Here is a 9692-nt window from a genome sequence, read left to right as displayed (position 1 = left end):
TTTCAGAATACCACTACTATGCTGTCCTCCCGTTATGCTTAATACAGAACAATACAGCTCATCTTATAACAAATACAAACTAGGAGTATTAATACATACATCAATACGCCACAGATACTACTAAAAGCTACTCACAACATACAGTCCCCACTCTCTCCAAAACTTACAGTTAACACAAAACAATTCAGGCACACAGCTCAAATGCAGGTAAGACTCAGCTCTACAGTGTCACGGTCCACTCGGCGATGGACTCGTGATGGTTCTTTTACCTCGATCTCAGAGCGCAAAATTAAGGCCACCAAAATGCCAAGGTGTTATGATTCAATCAAGCAGTGTTACTTTATTAATTTGCCCATAAAGCGGCACGCGCTAGAGAGAGAGAGAGTAAGAAAAAGAAAGGGGAAAGAAACGGGGAAAAGTAAAAGTAAAGATGAGAAATGAGGTTGTGTTTATCACCAGTCCAGTTCCAGAAGCGTCCCTCTGGTCTCCGGTCCCGTGGAGTCCGGCCGGTCCTCCGTCGTGGTTCGGGATCCTCTGGTGGGAAGATCTTCAACGGTGCCCATTCTGGAGTCACCTTTTATGCTTCTTCACCCCCCCTTGCTCCCATTGTGTTAGCCCAGTCTCCGCCTAGACTTCGCAACCCAGGCTCGTACTGCGCAGGCTCGAGAGATTCACGCTTTCTTTTGCCAGCGCTTACGTGTCCAGAATTCAGGGGTCTTTCTCTGGTCCATTGGGTGACCTCAGGACCCTTGGCGAGCTGCTGGGCATGCTCCTTTTCGTTGGCCATTGTTTGGGGGAGCAGGTGAGGGACACGTGTAACTGAGGCTGCAGGTGAGAACACATTCTTCTGGATGGCAGCTCTTGTCCCTGGGTCGAAGAGACCCTCATAACAATAGCTTTCAGGAGGCGGAGGCTGGTTTGCCTGAAGAAGCAGGCAAAGTCCACACGACAGCCATTGTTAGCAGGAGCCCCCCCGTATCGGAGAAACAGTGCAACACAATGCTTCTCCTTGGGCCTCTCTCCAAGTCATTGTCCATGCGTTCTTTCAGTCTCAGCTTCAGTTCTCTAAGGTCTTGATGGCGATGTTCAGGCAAATACTGCTCCATCTTTGGACCGACTCTCACACCACCCGGTGACTGAGCATTGTCAACAGGAACTCGTGGCAACAACGCAATCCTCAAAGGGAGACAGAAAGTAAGAAGGAAGAAAAAGGAAAGGAAAAGATAAGTCATTTATCATGCGATCCGCTTTGTATCAATGAATTTAGGGATGTCCACATTGGAAGGTACACTGAACAAATTGTGGGCATCAATCACAGATGTTAAACGCGTCAAACGCTTTACCATTTTCTAATTTAAAATATACAGTACCGTGGACAGAACAAAACTTATCAAAACTAATACAAAAAGAACAACGATGGGGTGACACAACTTGTTCAGGATGCCTGTAGCAGTAGGTGACCACCCGAAAAGCGTGTTCCACCACTTATGTTCTGCATCTTTTTCCATTCTTCTTAACACACGGTGAATTTCTTCAACATCGTGGTGAACGGTTATCAAGGTTTTCTGTCCATTTACTTGAACTTCTTCCAAGATCTCGATCAGGTCTTGGTGTTGCAACAATTGCTTTACCAATGAAAGATTCATCCCAATAGGTGTAGGCAGTAATTCTTGAATCAGTGTGTAATGAGATTGTATAAGTTGATGAGATATAACTGGTGCGAGATAAGAAAAATCACATCCATTAATCTTAACAAAATCACAAACACAAAAATTTGAATGATTTCTAATATTTACCGTCACCATATCTACTAATATAGAGTTGCAAGTGGTCCTCAAGCACACACAACCTTTGCCAATATACACTAGTACTGTTTCTCGATTGTCAGGACGAACCTCGAAATGACAAACATTCTGCTCAGTGTCCAGACAAATGTCTTGAGCACTGATTGTATTACTTTCGCAGATGAATCCTTGCTGTTCTCGCGCAATGCAAGATTCTAAATTGACAGTTTTCCATTTCTCATCCACTTTTCGGGCCCATACTCTATGCTCGAAAGGATAGAGTATAGCTCCGTTGTGGTTCAACCCTAATGCAATGATTGGGTAAATTATGTATACTGAAGCATTGTGTATGGCTAACACAAAGGTCGTGGCCGTATTCGTGATGGGGTTATAGGTAAAGTTTACCAAAGTCCACCAGGATGGGAGTTCTCTCTCAAATTCAGTGGCGCTGTCCCAGACAATTTTCCGAATTTCAGTAGGAAAAGTGCCTTCTTCACCTTCCCTTACGATCGAGGCGGCCACTGATTGCATCTACAGTTGTGCCTGAAAACAACTGAGAGCCAAAGAAAGGTTATTATGGACCACAATTTGTGGTCTTTTATATTTACTTTTGGTAAACAATTTATTCATTAATATTTTTGAATCAATGCCATTTAAGACTTCCAATCCTGTCCCCAACACACTAGTTAGATCTCTAACTTATTCTTTACTATCCCACTCCCATTCAATTACTATAGTAGGTAAGTGAAAAGATGTAGGAACATATTAGCAACTTAATTGCACTATTGGTCATTTTAAAATGTAGGCCTTCAGATTTGATTCTTGAATGATTCGTGTTATTCTCTGTGTCCCTCGGAGTTCTCCTGCAAAAAGGAAAACAAACAGGGCTCGCCTCCTCGAGGCAAGAATAATTAGAATGATGGAATTATCCAGCGGGTGCAGCTTGTGAGTTTGGAAAAGTTCCAAACCATTCTCGCAATGGTTTCACAGTGTTTTCACCTGTAGCCCTGCCAAAAGCTTCAGCTTGGACTGATCCTGGGGTTATTTCCCCCCCTACTAGCCCTGTTTCCTTAAAAGGGCTAAAATAATTCACTTGCCAGGCATCCCACAAACCTTTACCCTCACTTTAATGTAGAGGGTTGTCTTCTATAGGGTGCTTTTCAAGACGTCTTCGACATTGTTCGCTGGCCAAGGCTTCACGATACAAGTCTTTAGCTCCGGTGTGTTTGTGCTTTACATGTAATCATTCTAACAAGCGTTCCCAGTCTTCTGAAATTTGGTCCTTTTGTACAGGGGCCAGTCTTGCAAATTCATCAGCTCAGTTATTCCATTCTCCTGCGGATCTCTCATCTACCTGATGAGAAGCTACCCAGCCCACAGCTTGCCTAGCTAGGTTTTTTAAAGCTCTTTCAGACAGTGAGAAAATGTTACAATAGTGTTCAATCTGAGCATACCACTTTCGTACTGAGGCCTTTTGGGCTGCCCGGTCAGGGAGAGGGGTCCCAGTAGTGACTGTTCTTATGACTTTAAATGGACTTCTTGATACGGTTGGCTGCTGTCCCGTAATCTCCTCTACTTCTACCAGAGCCAAGCTACCAACAAACAAACCTTTCTCCCAGGTACATTCTGAGTTAACCTTGGCACCCAGGGGAAGGGGGTATTGTTCTGTCAACTCTAAGGCACTGAGGATGCAAAAATGTCGCTTTAAGGGAGAAACCCCAAACCTTTTAGCAACTACTTTGCTTAGAGCAGAAATCTGTGCACCGATGTCGATTAAAAAGGTTACAAGTGCATGCTTAGGACTCACTATCGCTGTGATCAACAAATCTTCCCCCTTTGTGTGTGTGAGCTGAAGGATATAAAACCACCCTCCACCCCCCCGCCCACAACTAGGGAATGGAGGTTCTAGTTTCCCTGTTTCTGGGAGAGACTCTGAAAGTCCCCTTATGAAGGGAGTTATCATGTTAGGATTCACTGGCAGCATTATTGGGGATTCACATTCGGGAATCAATTTTCTTTCATGTGTAATTTGCAAGCAGGCTGCTTTGTGTACACTTTCTAGCAACTGATCAGGTGTGCCAGTAGTTGCTAAGGGCTCTCCCCTATCTAAGGGGTTTAGCCCTCCAGCCTAGTAAGCAGCTCGCTGGGTTAGAGACCATGGGGCACGTCTGTCACCAGTTGTTAAGAAGACTCCATGCCCCCAGTATCCATTTGCTTCTTGTTCACTTAACTGAATTTGGTCTCCCCCAGTTAGGGATACACGCCACACGTATTCAGTTTCAGATTCTTTAGGGAGGCAACCATACTCCTTTTTCAGTTTGGTCAGCTCAGTGGCAGTGTAAGGTGTTTGCTTAGTTGTAATGTGAGGGTCAGTGTCCTCCTCATTTGCATAAAAGTATTCTGTTTTAACTAAGGGTCTCACATGTGGGAATTCATCATAACGTTTTCCCGAGTCCTCCAATTCTTTCTGAGGGTAGATTTGATTTATGTGTCGGATATTTTTCTCCTCTAACTCCCACTCCCTCCGCACCCCCGTGTTTTCCTTCAGAGTGGCTTTCAATGAGCGGTTTTCTTCCCTCTCCTTCTCTAATTGTTGAAAGCAGGTTTCTAATTGTTGTTCTAAGCTGGAGGTTGTTTTTTGCAAGACCTGCACCAGATTTTCAAGGGATACTATTATTTTACTTTCGTTGCGGCGTCGCATAAAGCGATCTTCTATTGCTGCTACTAGACTGGCTCCTAGAACAGCGCAGACAACTGTCTTATCTTTATTTGATCTAAACTCAGACTTGGTCTGCAAAGAAATCACTCGGTCCACTACACTTTGCAAATTAGTCCAATTGTCACAAGCCCAGTCTTCTCCGGGTACGGAGGGTCGGGCTCCATACTTTGCTAAGAGCGTGTAGAACGAGTCCCGGTCTTTTGCTAACCAAAAATCCTGATTGTCAGCTTTTCCGGTCATTCTTACTACGAAGGGGCGGTACACACTCTAGGAAGGCACAACTTAGTTACAAAAACCACAGCAACCGCTGCGTCAGCCTTCTCTTTCCAAAGTGGTCGAAGGGGCCAAAAATCTGCTACGGGGAGGCACAACTTAGTTACACAAACACACAAGATTGCCCCTTCACTCTCCCTAGCAGACAATTCTCATCAACATGAGAGCAACACCCCTTTTGCACTTTGAGATCTTTTGGTTTGATTCCGAGAGACAGAGGCCTCTCACTATTTACACCCCTCTGTTTCCCAGAATCCCATCCTCGTCGCCAATTAAATGTCACAGTCCATTTGGCGATGGACTCGTGATGGTTCTTTTACCTTGATCTTAGAGCGCAAAATTAAGGCCACCGAAATGCCAAGGGGTTATAATTCAATCAAGCAGTGTTACTTTATTAATTTGCCCGTAAAGCGGCACGCGCTAGAGAGAGAGAGTAAGAAAAACAAAAGGGAAAAGAAACAGGGAAAAGTAAGAGTAAAGATGCGAAATGAGGTTGCGTTTATCACCAGTCCAGTTCCAGAAGCGTCCCTCTGGTCTCCGGTCCCGTGGAGTCCGGCCGGTCCTCCGTCGTGGTTCGGGATCCTCTGGTGGGAAGATCTTCAACGGTGCCCATTCTGGAGTCACCTTTTATGCTTCTTCACCCCCCCTTGCTCCCATTGTGTTAGCCCAGTCTCCGCCTAGACTTCGCAACCCAGGCTCGTACTGCGCAGGCTCGAGAGATTCACGCTTTCTTTTGCCAGCGCTTACGTGTCCAGAATTCAGGGGTCTTTCTCTGGTCCATTGGGTGACCTCAGGACCCTTGGCGAGCTGCTGGGCATGCTCCTTTTCGTTGGCCATTGTTTGGGGGAGCAGGTGAGGGACACGTGTAACTGAGGCTGCAGGTGAGAACACATTCTTCTGGATGGCAGCTCTTGTCCCTGGGTCGAAGAGACCCTCATAACAATAGCTTTCAGGAGGCGGGGGCTGGTTTGGCTGAAGAAGCAGGCAAAGTCCACACGACAGCCATTGTTAGCAGGAGCCCCCCCGTATCGGAGAAACAGTGCAACACAATGCTTCTCCTTGGGCCTCTCTCCAAGTCATTGTCCATGCGTTCTTTCAGTCTCAGCTTCAGTTCTCTAAGGTCTTGATGGCGATGTTCAGGCAAATACTGCTCCATCTTCGGACCAACTCTCACATACAGTTAGGACACTTTACAACATAGCTGGGTTCACAACACTCACACTCCTTACAAGTTAAAGCCACAGCAGCTGCCACTATATTTTTAGGCATTAAAGTGCATAACTATAAACAAAACTACAATATGCTTTACAGCTATATACAGAGCCATCTTTACACCACAACAACTTCAGCAGAGGAAGTTTACACCACAACTTATTGATGTCTTAGCCATTGTCTGGGAGAGCAAGCTCTTTCTGGGCTTTCTATCTGCAGGTGCAAGGCAGCAAGGAAGCGGGACATAGATGGGACAGACCTTGACTGACATCCAGGCTGATCAGTGAAAATATTCCATACTCTTAGCATCATGCTTCGTATATAATTGGAGTAGTTTTTTCCTGGCTCATTAGATCCATTCCGGTTCAGCTCTGTTCAGGAGATTGGTTAGTTCAGCCTTTTGCTGTTCTGCCATATTGCAGTTGGCTTTTAGGCCTTTTCTGCCTTTTTTGGTTTCTCCCCAGGACTGGCTGTTTGGGACCAGTGTGCTCTCTTCCTGGGACCAGCTGCTCAGCACAGATGGAGTTCACGAGGAATTGCATTGAGTATCACCTCTTTTATATTTTATTTTTTATTTTATGTATTAGTAGTAGTAGTATTAGTATTATTTTGTTATTTTATTAAACTGGTTTTATTTCAACCCATAAGTTTCTCCCTTCCCTTTGAATTCTCTCCCCTACTTGGGGGCTGGGGGAAGTGAACAAGTGGCTATCATGGATTGATTGCTAGCTGTGGTTAAACCATGACACTGCTCCAGCATAGGTCCTTTCTGTGAGGTGCAGTCCTTCAGGAGCAGATTGCTCCAGAGTGGGTCCCCCATAGGGTCATGGGTCCTGCCAGCAAACCTGCTCCTGTATGGGCTCTCCACAGCCTCCTCCAGTGTGGGGTCCCAAGCAACTCTGCCTCCAGCTCATTCTAATCCCTTCTTCCCAACCCCCACCGCATCATTGTACCACAATCCACTCAGCTCAGAAGAGCGCAGATGAATAAAAGAAAGCATCTCTTTTGTACCTTTTGCACCCCACTGTGTCTGTCCTCAGGTACACACCTTGGTCAGTGCCGACAGCCACATCCCCCCACTCCAGGTCATGGTGACTCATGTTCACCTCCCACCCAACCACCCTCCCTCATCCCCATCCCAGCTGGGGGAGCAGGAAGGGTAGGACCCTCGGTCAACAGACAGGGTCCTCAGCCAAGGAGGTGCCCAGGCCCAGAGAAGCTTCTGGACCATGCTCATGATGAACACAGCCAGATCTGGCCAGGCTATAAAATGGGGCCCCTGCCAAAGACCCCCTTAGAGTGGTCTTCTTGGAGCAGTGGGACTGTGAACTGGAGCCCTCCCCTTAGATCAGGGAGGCTGTCTAAGGAGACTTCCCAGGATTGAGAGCCCTCACCTTCTTCTTGGTGAGTGATTATTTTCTTCTGGATATATATGGACTCATGACTAATCATGACAATAAAAACTAGAGGCAAGAATGGATGATAGGACAGCACGGTCCACACGGTGATCGATCCTGGACTCCCAGGAGTTGTGAGCAGGGCATCTGCAGCCCTTCTGCCATACTCTAGATCTTTAAGAGAAGGATGATGTGAGACTAAAAGCCTCAAAAACTCTCATAGGCCTTTGCAGGCTTCACTAGTTTAAAAAAAAAAAAGCATTTGCAGCTAATGGTTTTGCCAGTCAGCACAATTTTCCTTAAAAAAAATAAGTGTGTATTATTTGGGTTTTTTTGTGGTGGGTTGACCTTGATTGGCTGCCAGGTGCTCACCAAGCTGCTTTATCACTCCCCCTCCATTAACAGGACAAGGAGAGAAAATCTGACAAAAAGCTCATGGGCTCAGGACAGGGAGAGCAAGGTCTTTCTGGGCATCAGATGGTATGGAATATCCCTTTGGTCAGCTGGGGTCAGCTGTCCTGGTTGTGTCCCCTCCCAACTTCTTGTGCACCCCCAGCCTATCTGTTGGTGGGGCAGAGTGAGAAACAGGGAAGGTGTTGATGATGTTCAGCACTAGTTAAAATGTTGGTGTGTTATCCACCCTACTTTGGTCACAAATCCAAAACACAGCACCATGCGAGCTGCTGTGAAGAACATTAACTCTCTCCCAGTCAAAATGAGTACATCAGTTCTTCCTTTTCCATGAGTAACAAGTCCAGCAGAGCATCTCTTCTAGTCAGCTTGTCAATTACCTGTATCAAAAATTTCTCTTCAGTGTTCCCCAGGATTTTTCTGCGTTTCTTGCTCCTGCCTCTCTCTCTGTGCCTCACCTGCCTGCCTCTTTGTCCCCCCCACCCTCCCTACTTCTTTCTCTATCTCTCTCTGCTCCATTTACCTACCTTCCTCTCTATCTCCCTCCCTCTCTCCTTCTTTCTCTCTGGCTGACAGTCTCTCACTACCTGCCTCTCTCTTCCTGCCCCTCCCCCCCCCCGGCTCTGCCTGCCTCTCTTTCTCTGTCTCCCTCTCTCTCTCTCTGCCTATCTGTCTCACTTTTCTCTGTATTTGGTTTACATGGCAATGTTTTAGTAGTAGGGAGGTGGGACTGCAGGGGTGGCTTCTGTGACAAGACACCAAAAGCTCCCCCATGTCCAACAGAGCCAATTCCAGCTGTCTCAAAGATGGACGCATCGAGGGCTAAAGCTGAGCCAATCAGTGACGTTGGTAGCACTTCTGTGATAAAATATTTAAGAAAGAGTAAAAAACACTGCGCAAAAGCAGCTCGGAGAGACGAGTGAGAATATGTGAGAAACGACTGCAGACACCAAGGGCAGGGAAGGAGGGGAAGGAGGTGCTCCAGGCACTAGGGCAGAGATTCCCCTGCAACCATGGTGATGCAGGTTGTCCAGCTGCAGCCCATGGAGGTCCACAGTGGAGTAGATGTCCACCCTGCAGCCCATGGAGGACCCCACACCAGAACAGGTGGATGTGCCCTGAAGGAAGCTGCAGGCCGTGGAAACCCCGTGCTGGAGCAGGCCCCTGGCAGGAACTGTGGCCCTGTGGAGCGGAGCTCACACAGGAGAAGGTATTCAGGCAGGACCTGTGACCCTGCAGGGGACCCACGCTAGAGCAGTCTGTTCCTGAAACACTGCACCCCATGGAAAGGACCCACGCTGGAGCAGTTAATGAACTGCAGCCCGTGGGAAGGACCCTGTCAAGTCCTGCCCAGGGTTATGAGTGGGGGGGAGAAGTGACTCAGGTTCATGGGTCCCCTTGGTTGGAAAACAGTACACACAGTACTTAAGGTCCGTAAACAAAAGGCTTTTATTTTGCAGCTTGGCCCAAATGGTATATGATTTGGTGGCAGAAGGATTTACGTTATTGTAGATTCAATTGGTAAACATAAAAAGTTTGTGGCATATACAGGGCTGTAAATCTTGTGTTACTATCTTACTTATACAAAGGAAAGGAAAAAAGTAGAAGTATGGGAAAGAAAGAAAAGAGAGAAAAAGATTTCACCATCCTTATGGCTCCGCTTTATGTGTGATGAAGTTCACAGTCTCGGATCCAGCGATGTGCGGCGTCCTCCGGTATCTTGTTCAGTTCATGTGGTGAGCAGAGTTGTCCTCAGGATGGCGAGTGGGTGCCACCAGTGCTTGCACAAGGTGGGCTTTTATAGCCCTCTGGGTTGCCCGCTTGCGTAATTTTTGGTCTTTTGTGGAGGCGTTATTGTGAAAGACAGAAAAGTCGGGGGGGGGGGGGGGGGGGGGG

At 46.9% G+C, this 9692-nt stretch overlaps 1 pseudogene; it reads right to left on the bottom strand.

Moving 5' to 3' along the window:
* Positions 1 to 384: 384 nt before the first annotated feature.
* LOC136114615 (uncharacterized) lies at positions 385 to 5694 on the bottom strand (annotated as a pseudogene).
* Between the last annotated feature and the right edge of the window lie 3998 nt (positions 5695 to 9692).

This window comes from Patagioenas fasciata, chromosome W (genome assembly GCF_037038585.1).
Source record: "Patagioenas fasciata isolate bPatFas1 chromosome W, bPatFas1.hap1, whole genome shotgun sequence".
NCBI lineage: Eukaryota > Metazoa > Chordata > Aves > Columbiformes > Columbidae > Patagioenas > Patagioenas fasciata.
The sequence above is the reverse complement of the archived record's forward strand: the minus strand, read 5'-3'. Positions and strand labels throughout refer to the sequence as shown.